The sequence below is a fragment of the Pipra filicauda genome, unplaced genomic scaffold (assembly GCF_003945595.2).
Source record: "Pipra filicauda isolate LSUMZ 115617 unplaced genomic scaffold, ASM394559v2 scaffold541_size332799_pilon, whole genome shotgun sequence".
NCBI lineage: Eukaryota > Metazoa > Chordata > Aves > Passeriformes > Pipridae > Pipra > Pipra filicauda.
The window spans coordinates 141,267-152,957 of record NW_024104689.1 but is presented as its reverse complement, the minus strand read 5'-3'; positions in this window follow the sequence as shown (position 1 = coordinate 152,957).

Below are 11,691 nucleotides of genomic sequence, written 5' to 3'. Positions count from 1 at the left end.
ATGATGGGACAGTGGAGTCACCTCCAGCTGGTAGAAACTGGTTCCCCAGGGCTCAGTACTGGGGCCAGTCCTGGTTCATATCTTTGTCACCGCATCCTGTGTTCAGTTTTGGGCCCTAAAAGAAAGACATTCAGGCACTGGAGCATGTCCAGAGATAGGAACAGAGCTGAGGAAGTAGCTGGAGCACCGGGAGCAGCTGAGGGAGCTGGGGAGGCTCAGCGTGGGAAAAGGGAGGCTCAGGGAGGACCTTCTGGTTCTCTCTAACTCCCTGACAGGAGGATGGAGCCAGAGGGGGGTCAGGCTCTGCTCCCAGGGAACAAGGGACAGGACAAGAGGAAAAGGCCTCAAGTTGCACGAGGTGAGGTTCAGGTTGGACACTGGGAAAACTTCTTCCAGAAAGGGCTGTCCAGGCCTGGCACAGCTGCCCGGGGCAGTGGTGGAGTCACCACCCCTGGGGGGATTTAACAAACATGTAGATGTGGCACTTGGGGACATGGCTTAGTGGTGGCCTTGGCTGTGCTGGATTAATGCTTGGACTCAATGATCTTAGAGCAAAACTTGACGTGGCTTGACTGAGCAGGATCTTTGAAACCCCAGCAGTTATTTTTGGAGAGAGAAGCCACAGTATTGTTAATAATATATATCAATGCACCTTAGTTCCAACGAACAGCTTTTAGCTGGCATAATTGTAGGAAGTCTTAAAACACAGCTCCTAGTGCAGCCTATCCAATAGGTACTGCGTGACAGCAGCACAGATGCCAGGCCATACCCTCAGGAAGGTTGTGCTTGTTATGTTTTGGATTGCAGCAGGGACACAGCAGCACAAGTGGATCTGGGCAGCTGAACGCACTAACCTGTGGCTGCTCAGAGTGTGAGTGTAGCTACAGAAGGAAATCTGCCTCAGAACCAGGACACAAGTCCTCCCCACACTGTTTCTGCCACACTGTTCATCCTACAGGTGGGAGGAGAGCAAGGAAAGGTTTTGAGTTTGGGCATAATGCGGATATCTTGTTGGCCTGAAATATTGATAGAATAACCTGCTGGGTTCAGCTACACCCCATGTGTGGCTCCCAGTGAAGAGGAAGGATTCCTGCAGCACCTGAATCATCCTTGTTAATCCCATCACTTCTCACACTTTCAGAAGATGTGAGAAAAAGCCCAACCTTTACGTCATTCCCGGTCGGCCTGCATTGTTGGGAGTTTGTGGGTGTGAGAGCTGTGATCTCTTGACTTGTGCAACAGTGGGTTATCCTGTAGGGATTATGCTCACCATGCTGGATCTGTGCAGGTAGCCTGTGGCTACCTTCTGAGATAACTCAAACTCTCAGCACTGGCACTGCCACAGACCAGTCCTTGCCCAGCCCTCAGTGCGGAGCAGTCAATGGTTAAGATGGGTTTGGTTGGTACAAATTTTTCCCTAGTCTGCCTGGACCTTCGTGTCTCCCTTGAGCATCGAATTAGAAGGGGATCATTGGTCATTCCCAGTTAACTGGATTAACTCTGTGTCACAGGGCCCTTCCTAGCTGCTCTTCAGCTTTTCACTTCCTCTCTCCTTCTCCCATAATCCAGTTGGGACACAGGAACCTGTTCTGCTGGGTTACGGGTGACAGCTAATGGCAACCTCAGCCACAGCCTCATTGTTAGTGCAGCCTTTCCCAGTGGGAAGATGGGCCAAAAATCGATTCTTGGAGCCTCCTTCCATTCTTGCTATGACCCAGTTAGGATTTGTGGTGACAGATCTCTGTTTCCCCCTCAGGCTTCCCTACCAGTCTGTGAACTGCTCTGGCCGGTCCCTCTTCATCCTCCAGAAGCTTTTCCTGGGCTCCCAGAGAGACTCAGCCCAGAGGTCCGGTCCCCACGTGCTGCCCTATCTGCCTCTCCCCTTGGCAGGAGCATCCGAAAAGGGGAGTGGAGCTGAAGATGCACCTTTCTGCTGCAGCACTCGGGTCCCCGGGCCCCTTGCTGCTCTCGCAGAAGGTTTCAATTGCAGTAACGGCAGTCTGGTGCTTATCATGCCTTTAACTCTTTGGCTCAGGCACATTTAAGAGGAATAGTCCACTTTCAGGTCTGTGCAGGATTTGTTTGTTTTTTCTATCTGTCTTAACATTTAGCTGACTGTCTTGGTTTGGCTTGGGCTTTCTCCACCTATCCTGTTGCTCATCTGACTCCCAGCCCATAACAGCCCTTCCAGAACCTGTGTTTTTCTCTCTCGTGCACATGATTGAGAAACTGCAGAGCTTGGGGCCACATACCAGCCTGCCACCTCAACAGCTTGTGCCGGCTGGACGGAGGCTGCCAGTCCAGCAACCACACGGCCGGGTCCTGCTGACACACCCCACATAATTTGTCTCTGAGAGTGAACCTCCCTCATTCTTTCCATGGTTTCTGCTGGCACCACCTCCATCCCTCTGCTGCAGCTCTTCCTCTCCTGCACCACCCACTGCCAGACTCACCTTGGGCTGCCTCTTCCCCACAGTGAGAGCACCTGTACTGTGCCTCCCAGGTGGCCCTGCCTGAGCCTTCCTTCCCCCACGGCTTCACTTCCTGCACGGGTGTTGCAGGTTCCTGCCAGGGCAGTTCTCCCCTGCCTGGGACAAACTGCTTCACAGCACAGTGGGCGGGGGGGGACAGGGATTGGCACTAGATACTGGTGTGGAGAGGCCCACCTGATGATCCGGTCATCGTACTGGTGGATGACCTGTCCTCAGGGCCACCAGTGTGTCACTGTGCAGGGTTTCTCCCTCAGACACTTGTGCTGGCAGCTCTCTGGAGGACAGAGCAGCCACAGCTCCCATAGCTGCAGCAATGCTCCATTGGACGTCTCCCTATCCTTTCCAAACCTAGCCCATCCCAGACTTGCCCTCTGGGTAACCCCACCCTGGAGTTCTTGCCCACAACTCTGTATATTTTATCTAAAACCTGTTCCAGCCTTCTGGGATTCAGGCAAAGGCCATCTGATGCTTGTTTTCAGGCCTGGGGCTATCTGACCTAGAAAGCAGCAGCAACAACTCCTCCCTGGTGCTCTGTGGAAGGATTTGAAATAAGGCTTGCTGTAAACCCTCTGAAATGCTCTGCTTTTGTGCAGACATCGCTGGGGTCGATGTTTCCCCCGGTCACTACGTGGCTGACTAGTTTTAGGAGGGCATTAGAAGAAAAACCTTTCCAAAAGCAGCCACCAGCCACAGAACTGCAGAGAGTGAGTAGTCCCAGCAACTCAAGCCATCCATCACCTCATCATTTCTTGAGGGAAAAGCTTTTTCAGCGTCAGTGGTGTGCCCAGTTACCAAACCTGAAACTGCCCTTTGCAGAGCCCTTTTTGTGGCTGCCACCCCTGCAGCAGACTGTGCAGCTGCAGCCCAGGGAACAGATGCCCACAGCAGTGCAGTTAGCTTGGAGTTGACCTTCCTCTCTCCAGAGACCTGCTGTCTTTTCATGCCTCATTGTGTTGGGCAACCCCAGCCCTTTGTGAGTCATGTGTCCCCCTCAGCGGGTTTCCTCAGGCTGTGTCAGCCGGTCCTGTCACAAGTGTGCCGGGAGCTGCAGGAAGCCTTGGTGACAGCCCTGGGTTACATCACAGAGGTGGAGGACGTTTGGACAACTGGTCCTCGTCCCCGCCGAGGCAAGCCTGGGATGGCACAGCGCATCTGGCACCTCGTCCCGGAGCTGCCTCTGCGAAGGGCAGGAATGGAGCTCAGGGAGGAGAGAGGGGAGCTTAAGTGGGCTGGAGAGGCTTACAGATCATGTACTCATTGCATATCTGACCTGGGTCAGTAGCAGTCACCCTTTGTGTCTGTGCTGAAGAAAGGGTGGATGGATGGGTGAACTAATGGACAGAAAGGAGGGAAGAGAGGACAGATGTAAGGAAGGACAGATGGAAGGTGTTTCATCAGTAAATGTAGAAGTTCGGCCTTGCACAGGTAGTCATCATTATTTTAAATTGCTCCAACGCTCCCATTATATAATTCCATCCTATATGATTAAGACATTTCCCAGCAAAGTTGGAGATTAAGACAACCGATCAAAAAAATATCGAGAAATCTCTGTGCCCTACCCTGGTGGGTGCCAGACTGATCCTTCTGACCCAGTCCCCAGAGGGCATCAGCCTCCTGATAGGAAAAGCCAGTTGGGATTTAGGAGATGAGATGCAAGAGTGAACAGGCACCAGCCCCAGCTGGGAAGCCCCGTTTGTCCGTGGACAGTTGTCAGCGGTCCCCAATGGCCCTGTGACAGTGGCTTTTTCCATTCCGGTTTGTCGGGCTGGTTGTCAATGCCCTTCATTATAACGGGAAGTCGAGGAAGTTGGAGAAGCCACATATATAAGGAAGAGGAGCCAGTTCAGCTGCCTCTCCCAGAGCAGCTGTCATTTGTGTGGTACAGGCAGGGAAATAGGGGTTAACTTCAGGAGAGAAGACTGGCTGATGGAAGTGCATATCCGTCTGGAATAGAAGTGCATATCCATCAGCAACAGCAACAGGGAATAAACCTGCAGGTCGCTGCTGAAAGGGGGACAGTGGAAAGCAGGCTGAGGAATTCTAATAAGGAGATGGAAAATCAGGGAAGAATAGGGTTTAGACGAGGGAAAGAAGAGATAGTGAGAGACTTTTGACTGTACAAAGGACACAGTAGTGAAGTCAGGAGGAAACAGAACCCAGTACCTCTCAAAATCAGTGCACCTATGGTCTCCCAAAAATCTGGAGCTCATTTGGGGTCAGTCCACTCAGCCCCGGTGGAAACCTTAGCAGGAGATGGGAGCATTTAAAGGAGGAAAGGCAAATATCAGAAATCAGACTAGGAATCTGACTTGGGTCATTTCTGCTCCCAACATATTCACCTATTTCTTAAGTTCTGCTTTCTGCTGTGATAGCTGAACGGGGATATTTCATTTCTATTGGTTCACCACTGGTCAAAACTTGTTGGGTTTTTTTTCCAATTTACCCAAGTTGTTTTGTTCCAATGAATTCATATTAAGCATGGGGGGGGGGGGGGGAAAGTCTGTCCTTCAGCTGGTGTCCCTGATCCGTTTGGCGCCCCGTGACATTCCTAGCGCTGGTTTCGTTCCCATCTAGCGGCCGCCTGGAAGATTACACCTCCGCTCCCACATCCCCGGGTCTTGGCGTGAGACATCCGGAGTGTCATCCCACATTGGCATGCGTGAGACTTGGGCGTCGGGACAGGGGAGGGTGGGGGCACAGCCTCCTTGCCATGTCCATGACATGCCATGAGGACTTAGCTTGGAAATTACCTGCTTTAAAGCAGCGCTTTGTTCTCATCCTGAGAATGGCACAGAACATTTCTGAGCTTAGGAATACTGAGATTTTTTTGTATGCATCCAAAAAAGTGGAAATTAAGGCTTTCAGCATTTTCTTAATGCAAAATTTGGAGCACTGCCAACCACAATATGGATAAAATAATCATATTTTTGGCATAGCACCCTCTTTTGGATTAGAAATGGGAGCTGGAAAGCCAGACTTCCCAAAGGGGCAGACACATGGCTTTGGTCAGTACTGATCTGAAATGCACAGCTTCTCTGGAAGGTTCTCACCTCTCCTAGGAGTGATTAATCACTACTGCAAGGCTCAGTTTCCTGATATGTATGGCAATGTTTTGCTTTCTTTGCAAACCAAAGGTGATCAGCAGCTGTCAGAGCTGTGCAGCCACCAAGAGCCTTTTGTCAGCCCCATCTCTCGCCGCCACGGGTACCCTGAGCTCGACCTGCTGTCGGCGGAGGCTGGAAGCCCTGCCAGGCTCTGTCACAGATTTTATTCACCCCACAGCCGCCCTTCCTGCAAATTCATCAACTTCTAAACGAGCTGCTCAGGCTCATGGTCTGAGAATGCAAGAGTCACCGTGCCCTCCCAGGGTTTTGGCAATGACCTCAGCCCTGACACACCGAGCCCACCGACGGACACCTGGCATGGGAAGATCTCTGACTGCCCTGGCGGTGATTTGGCACTCGTGGGTGGCAAGGAAATGCAGTCTGTGGCTCTCCCGGCGGGGGGTGCGAGCCCGTGTCAGAGAACGCTGTGCCTTGGCCTCCCCTGTATTTGCTTCTGAACTGATGCTTTACCTGTTGGACTCCCCTGCCTCCGGCAGCGGGGCTGGGGCAGAGCCCACGGAGGAACTGCTTTTGCAGAGGCATCTTAAAGTTGAGTGTGAGGCCGGTTGTTATTGTAGGTCAGGAGGGCCCCGAGCAGCCTCGGCTCTCCTCCCTTCAGTTTCTTCCTAAACATTTAATGTGTTTACTTACCCTGTGGCTTCATGTGTAGCACATAGCACCTGTGAAATGAAGAATTTGGCATTCACAGGGGTCAGGATACTTGAAATAAGACTCCTGAATTGTCACTGTATGGCCATTTCTGAATTTTTGTACACAGTCTTGTGCTTTTTGTTTCATCTCAGCTCTTTCTTTTAAGTGCTTTTCATTTTATTTGCCACCACTCTGCTAATGGGAGGGAAAAATGGCTCTCTGGCTGCAATGCTTAATGGCCTATATCATGCATGTTTAGACAATATGTCTTTAAATCCTAGAATAATTTAACTGTAGTCAAACACTATGGCTTTTTTTTTCTTTTACACAGAAACATGTCGGTTCCAGGCAGCTTGAGCTCTCAGCCCTGCACTTCATACCTCCAGGTTCCTCTCCTTCTTGGAAGCAGACTTGTGCTCCTGCTGAAACCTCCTGGGTGGAACCCACAAGGAGCAGATCTGTGCAAACTCTGATGCATCAGTGATGCTGCGAAACATTTTAGGAGGGGATGAGACCTCTTGTCAGCAGAGCACAGCTCTGGGAGTGGGATACCTGAGTCCACCTCAAAGCAGAGAGCGGGTTTGCTCCAGGGGGGCAGAGTGTGCTGTAGGGCTTGGCTGAACCCAAACCCGCCAGGGCGGCATCGCGGCGTGCCGCTGTAAACTGGGTCCTGTCCAAGGACTTCAAGAATAGGGTTTTTCCTACATGAAGGCAGACCTACCTACAGGAGGAAATGAGGCTGTGCCCAGGGAGCCTCCTCCTCAGCATGAGTGTGCAATCCTTATGCAAACGAGCCCTTACTCACACGGTGTGTCTCAGCAGTCCTGTCCTGGGAACGCGCTGGCCCCGCGCTGCAGCCCCGCAGGGACACATGTGACACGGAGGGAACAGGGGACACAGGTTCCACTGAGGGATGGAAGCAGTTCACAAAGCCCTCACTGATCCTGCTTCAGCACACTGACATGAGCGCTCCAGCTGCCAGGACTGACTGATTCCAGCAGCACCTTTCTGGTTTCCCAAATTTCATGCCTCTTCGCTGGCACCCTGGTGCAGTTCAAGGCAGCCAGATGTCACGAGGGCACAGCTCTTGGTAGCCAAAAGCAGGCACCACCAACAAACAATGGGATTTCCAAGGAAGCATAACAAACATGCCTGTGAAATGGAGTGTTCTCCTGAGCTTCTTTGCTTGCTCATGGCCTGTGAAAAAAACAAAATCCTGAGTGATCTACGTAATCACTGTTGTGCGTAGGAAACCTTGCCTGGGCTTTGTTCTAGGGAAAAAACCTGGCTCTGGCAAAGGTGAGAGGAAAGGAATTGCTAATTGCTGTAGGCTTCTCCTGTGATTCATTCTTTCTTCACATACCAAATGACTTCAAATAGGTAAAGAAAATTCACCACCTGATGCACCTATGGGAAGGCGCTGGGAAGATTTTAAAGCAAAAAGGTAAGACTTAAGCTGCATTTCCAGGAGAAAATTCCCAAATATTCCTCACATGTCCTTTATTTCTCTGCTACTCTGGACACTTTGGAAATCACATGCAACAGAGAAGGAAAACATCATGCTGATTCTGTCACGTGCTTCCAGGCCTCCTGTGAGGCCACACTCCCTCGGAACGGGCAGTGCTGTATCATTTGCTCACATGCTCTGTGTTGTCAAATGGGCTGTGATAGACATCTCCGAGGTGACTTCATTCCCCAGCCCCCAAGATGAGGAAAGGGGTGTGAGACAAACTCAGTCAGACTACCCGCTGCAACTTCCAGCGACACCAACGTGCTTTAGGTCCGCCAGACTTTCATGGTCAAGACCCTTAAAAGTACCCCCCAGATTGTTGCCACTCCATCTCTACCCCCCTGCAGTGGCATTTTGGTTTGGGGAGGTTTTCTTTAATTTTAAGATTTCCGCTCTGGCTCTGTAAAACACTAGAGATAAAAAAAACCTGTTTTCCCAACTGTGAGCATCATTTTTCCAGCAGCCACACTACCCACGTAACTACACATGCTCTAAAGTCAGTGCATTCTGGGATTGAGCTGGGAGATCTCCAAACTCAATGAACAGCAGCTTTTGCTATCTCAAGCACAGCTCCACATTTAAACATTTTTTTTCTCCTCTGTTTAGAATGAGGACTTTTGAAGCACTTGCATAATTATACAGTGGCTCCATACACCTTTGGGATGTGATGAGCTGGGTGCTCTCCTCTGCTAGGGACCATGCTGGGCTGCAATCCTGGAAATGTTACCCAGAAGAGTGATGACACCAACAATGGTGTGGTAAGCTGAATAAATCAAATAATGTGCCGTGCAGGTGAAACACTGTGTATTGGAGGTAAGGGCCACAGTAATGTTGCCTGGTAAATTGGTGTAAAGGCACTGACTACGGCAGCTGAGCTCGGGCCTTGGTTTCCTTAGGGGTTCCTGTCTAAAGCACCTTCCCCTTTCTGCCCAGTGGGGTCAGGAGGGTGGATTTGCACTGGGGTACTGTGGGGAGCCTACCCTGGGGTGCACGTGGGGAAGGCCATGAGCCCATCCTTGCCAGAGAGTCCTGGGGGAAGTTCCTGTGAATTGCCCGAGGAAGCAGAAGAAAGGGCAGCGATTTTCAGTGCTCTGCAGCATGGCAGAACGTGGTATTTTAGAGGAGGAGATTGTTAGCTGAGGGACAGCTCCCCATTCTAGTGTAAATCCAGTATTGCTTCACCCGGCTCCTGGCTTCAGGCCCTTAAAATTACTGCTGGGGTCAGGATCTGCCCCAAGCATTTGCAGATTGAGCTGTTGCACAAAAACGAGTGGGCGAGCTGTGGAGGATGTGCTTGGTCAAACGAGACCTGCTTGGTGCTGTGTGGAGAATAGAGCAGTAGAAGCCCAGGGCACTGTGCTAACAGCAGACAACTTCCCAAAAATCCTCCTAGCACGTGTCAGGACTGCTGTCCTGGGCAGGCTCACAGCACGTTCCACACCCCTGAAGCAAAGCCGAGCCTGGCATGTCCTGCAGAGCTGTGCCTAGTGCCAGTGAGAGGCAACAACAGGAGCCACGACATGGCCTGGGGTACTCTGCAAATGATGGGGCTGTGCTCCCCACTGCCTGCCACCCAGGAAGGCCTGTGGAAAGTGAGTGTAAATCCCACTGCTGTGATTCAGTAGCATCACACTCCTTGGCACTGCTGTGTGTTTCATTAGATTAGGCAGGGATGCTGGTGGCCGCTGGAGTTGATGCTGGCTGAGAAGATACGTCTTAGTTTTTCATGAGGGACTGTTTTTTCATTTGTGTTGATATAAATGAGAGAAAATTCTAGATCTTGGCACCATGGGAGCAGCAGATTCTGTTCCTTTTCTCCTTAGACATGCTCCAGAAGATTTTGCAGTCAGATGCAGAGAGACTGTAAACACTGTGGTACCAGTCAGGCTTCCCCAGGGGGAAGAGTGCACAGATTATTCCCTTTCTGGGATTGCTCATGCAATTCCTGCTTCAGCTTAAGTCTCTGGGGAAGGAGTGGAGCGCAGGGAGAATGTCACCATCCTAAAAAATAATTATTTGCTGAGGGCTTTCTCGGCAAGGAGGCACAGCCACCTGGACACCTGCATGTCTCAGAGACTGACAAACTCTACTGATTTCCAGAAAAGCAATATCCAGGCCTTTCCCTCCCTTCCTCCCCAACACTTTGGCTACACACTAACATGCTCTCTATTACAGCAATCTTGATTTACGTTAGCAGGAACCAGAGTCACACATGCCTCACTTCAAAGCTCCCTTGCTGCCTGTGAGGGAGCTGCTGATAGCAAAAGATAGTGGTGTCTGCAGCTCACAAGTGAAGTGAAAGTCTGGTGAGCTGCCCAGACAGACACCACTCTGGTTTGAGTCATTACCCTTTTCCACCTGTTCTCAGCTGGATGGATGAGAAAGGATAACTCATGTTCAAACACCAGGTCAGCTGTGCCCGCCCTGGCAAAATAAACATTTGATGTCAGTTAAGAAAATTAATGGGATGGTATTTAAGATACTTCCTTTCCCTTCACGCATTTCTCAGGGGTTTTATCAAAAGTAAAGAGAGTGAATAATAAGATCCCAGTTGGCACTCGGACCTCCTGGAAGACACGATGTCCAAGCGCACTCCACCAGGCCCAGCAGCTGTCAGCATCGATGTCACTTCGCCTCCACAAATCCCTGCCCATACCCTGGGTCGCCGTGGCATGGCTGGGGATGGGATGGCTGTGTTCTGGCCACCCCCTATTCCCCAAACATGGGCAGGGATCAGAGGGGCGAAAAGCTGTCACCACTGTCACCTGCACTGGGTGCTGTCGGGTGCTGTCTGAGCCTGGGCTGTGCTGGAGGTTTTCAAGCTGATGGTCAAGGCCCAGGGAGGGCCAGCTGGTCTCCCGAGGCTCACATTTCCACCAGCAAGAGTCAGCAGCCCATCTCCTGCCGCTGCACTGCTGGCCCATGGAAAACGAGGTCTGCTCAGGGCAGGTGCCAAGGAAAGACTGGCCGTGCCCATGAGTGCAGCTCCCTGCACATGTTCCGTGCTCATCCCTAAGCTGCACCCTGTTGGCTCAAAAGCCTTTGGGGAAGCTCCCTGTCCCCTGGGACGGTCCTGATGGAATAGCGAGAGCAAGGGCACTCCCTGAGCAGCAGCCCCAGCCTGGATGTCCTGCCAGGAAACCCCTGGTGCTGCTGGGAGCGGTGGCTCAGTAGGTGGCACTCTGCATCCACGGGGAACCAGCACCTTCCCAAAGGGGAGCCCTGCCTAGCCGGCCCCACTGCAGTGAGGCCTATGGAATTCCACCTGGAATGCCCTGAAACATGTGGCCTGTGGAGGGTGTTTTCTCCCAGAAGCAGCCAAGCAGGACTTGGCCAGGACACTGCCATTTGGGAAGAGCTCCCCTGAACCTCTCCGTGCACAACCGGTGCCCATGACCACCTTGCTGCATTTTCTGGACCCCGAGGAATTGTGCTGGTTGATGCCGGGCTGCCCCTTCTTGAAGGACACAGGAGCAGCAGGAGGAAGTTGGTAAAATGGTTCAAAGCATCCCAAGCCAAATTCCTCACTACTGGCAGTCAGTGAGATGGAGCCATCAGCTGGAGACTGGAGGAGAGAGGGAACACGGTGTGAGTCAGATGCTGGATATGCCGTGTTTGGTCTCTAAACAGCGCAGGTAACATGGGCAATTGCACTCGGGGCATTCAACCTTTCCCCTGCTAAGCTTCTCCTTCCAGCTGCTCAGCAGTTTGCCAAGTGCAGCACACAGGACTGGAATGTTCAGTGCTCAGTATATTCCTCAGACTGAATTTTAAAAAATTAATTGGAAATGTTTCCAGTGAATCTCTGATAAAAAAGCTGGGAGAAATATTTTGTTTTAACACCTGCAAAAAAGGAAATTCATGAGGCAAGCTGCAGTGCCAGGCTGAGGTGCCAGCCTTGAGCATGGCAGGCAGGAAGGAGGAAAATTCCTCG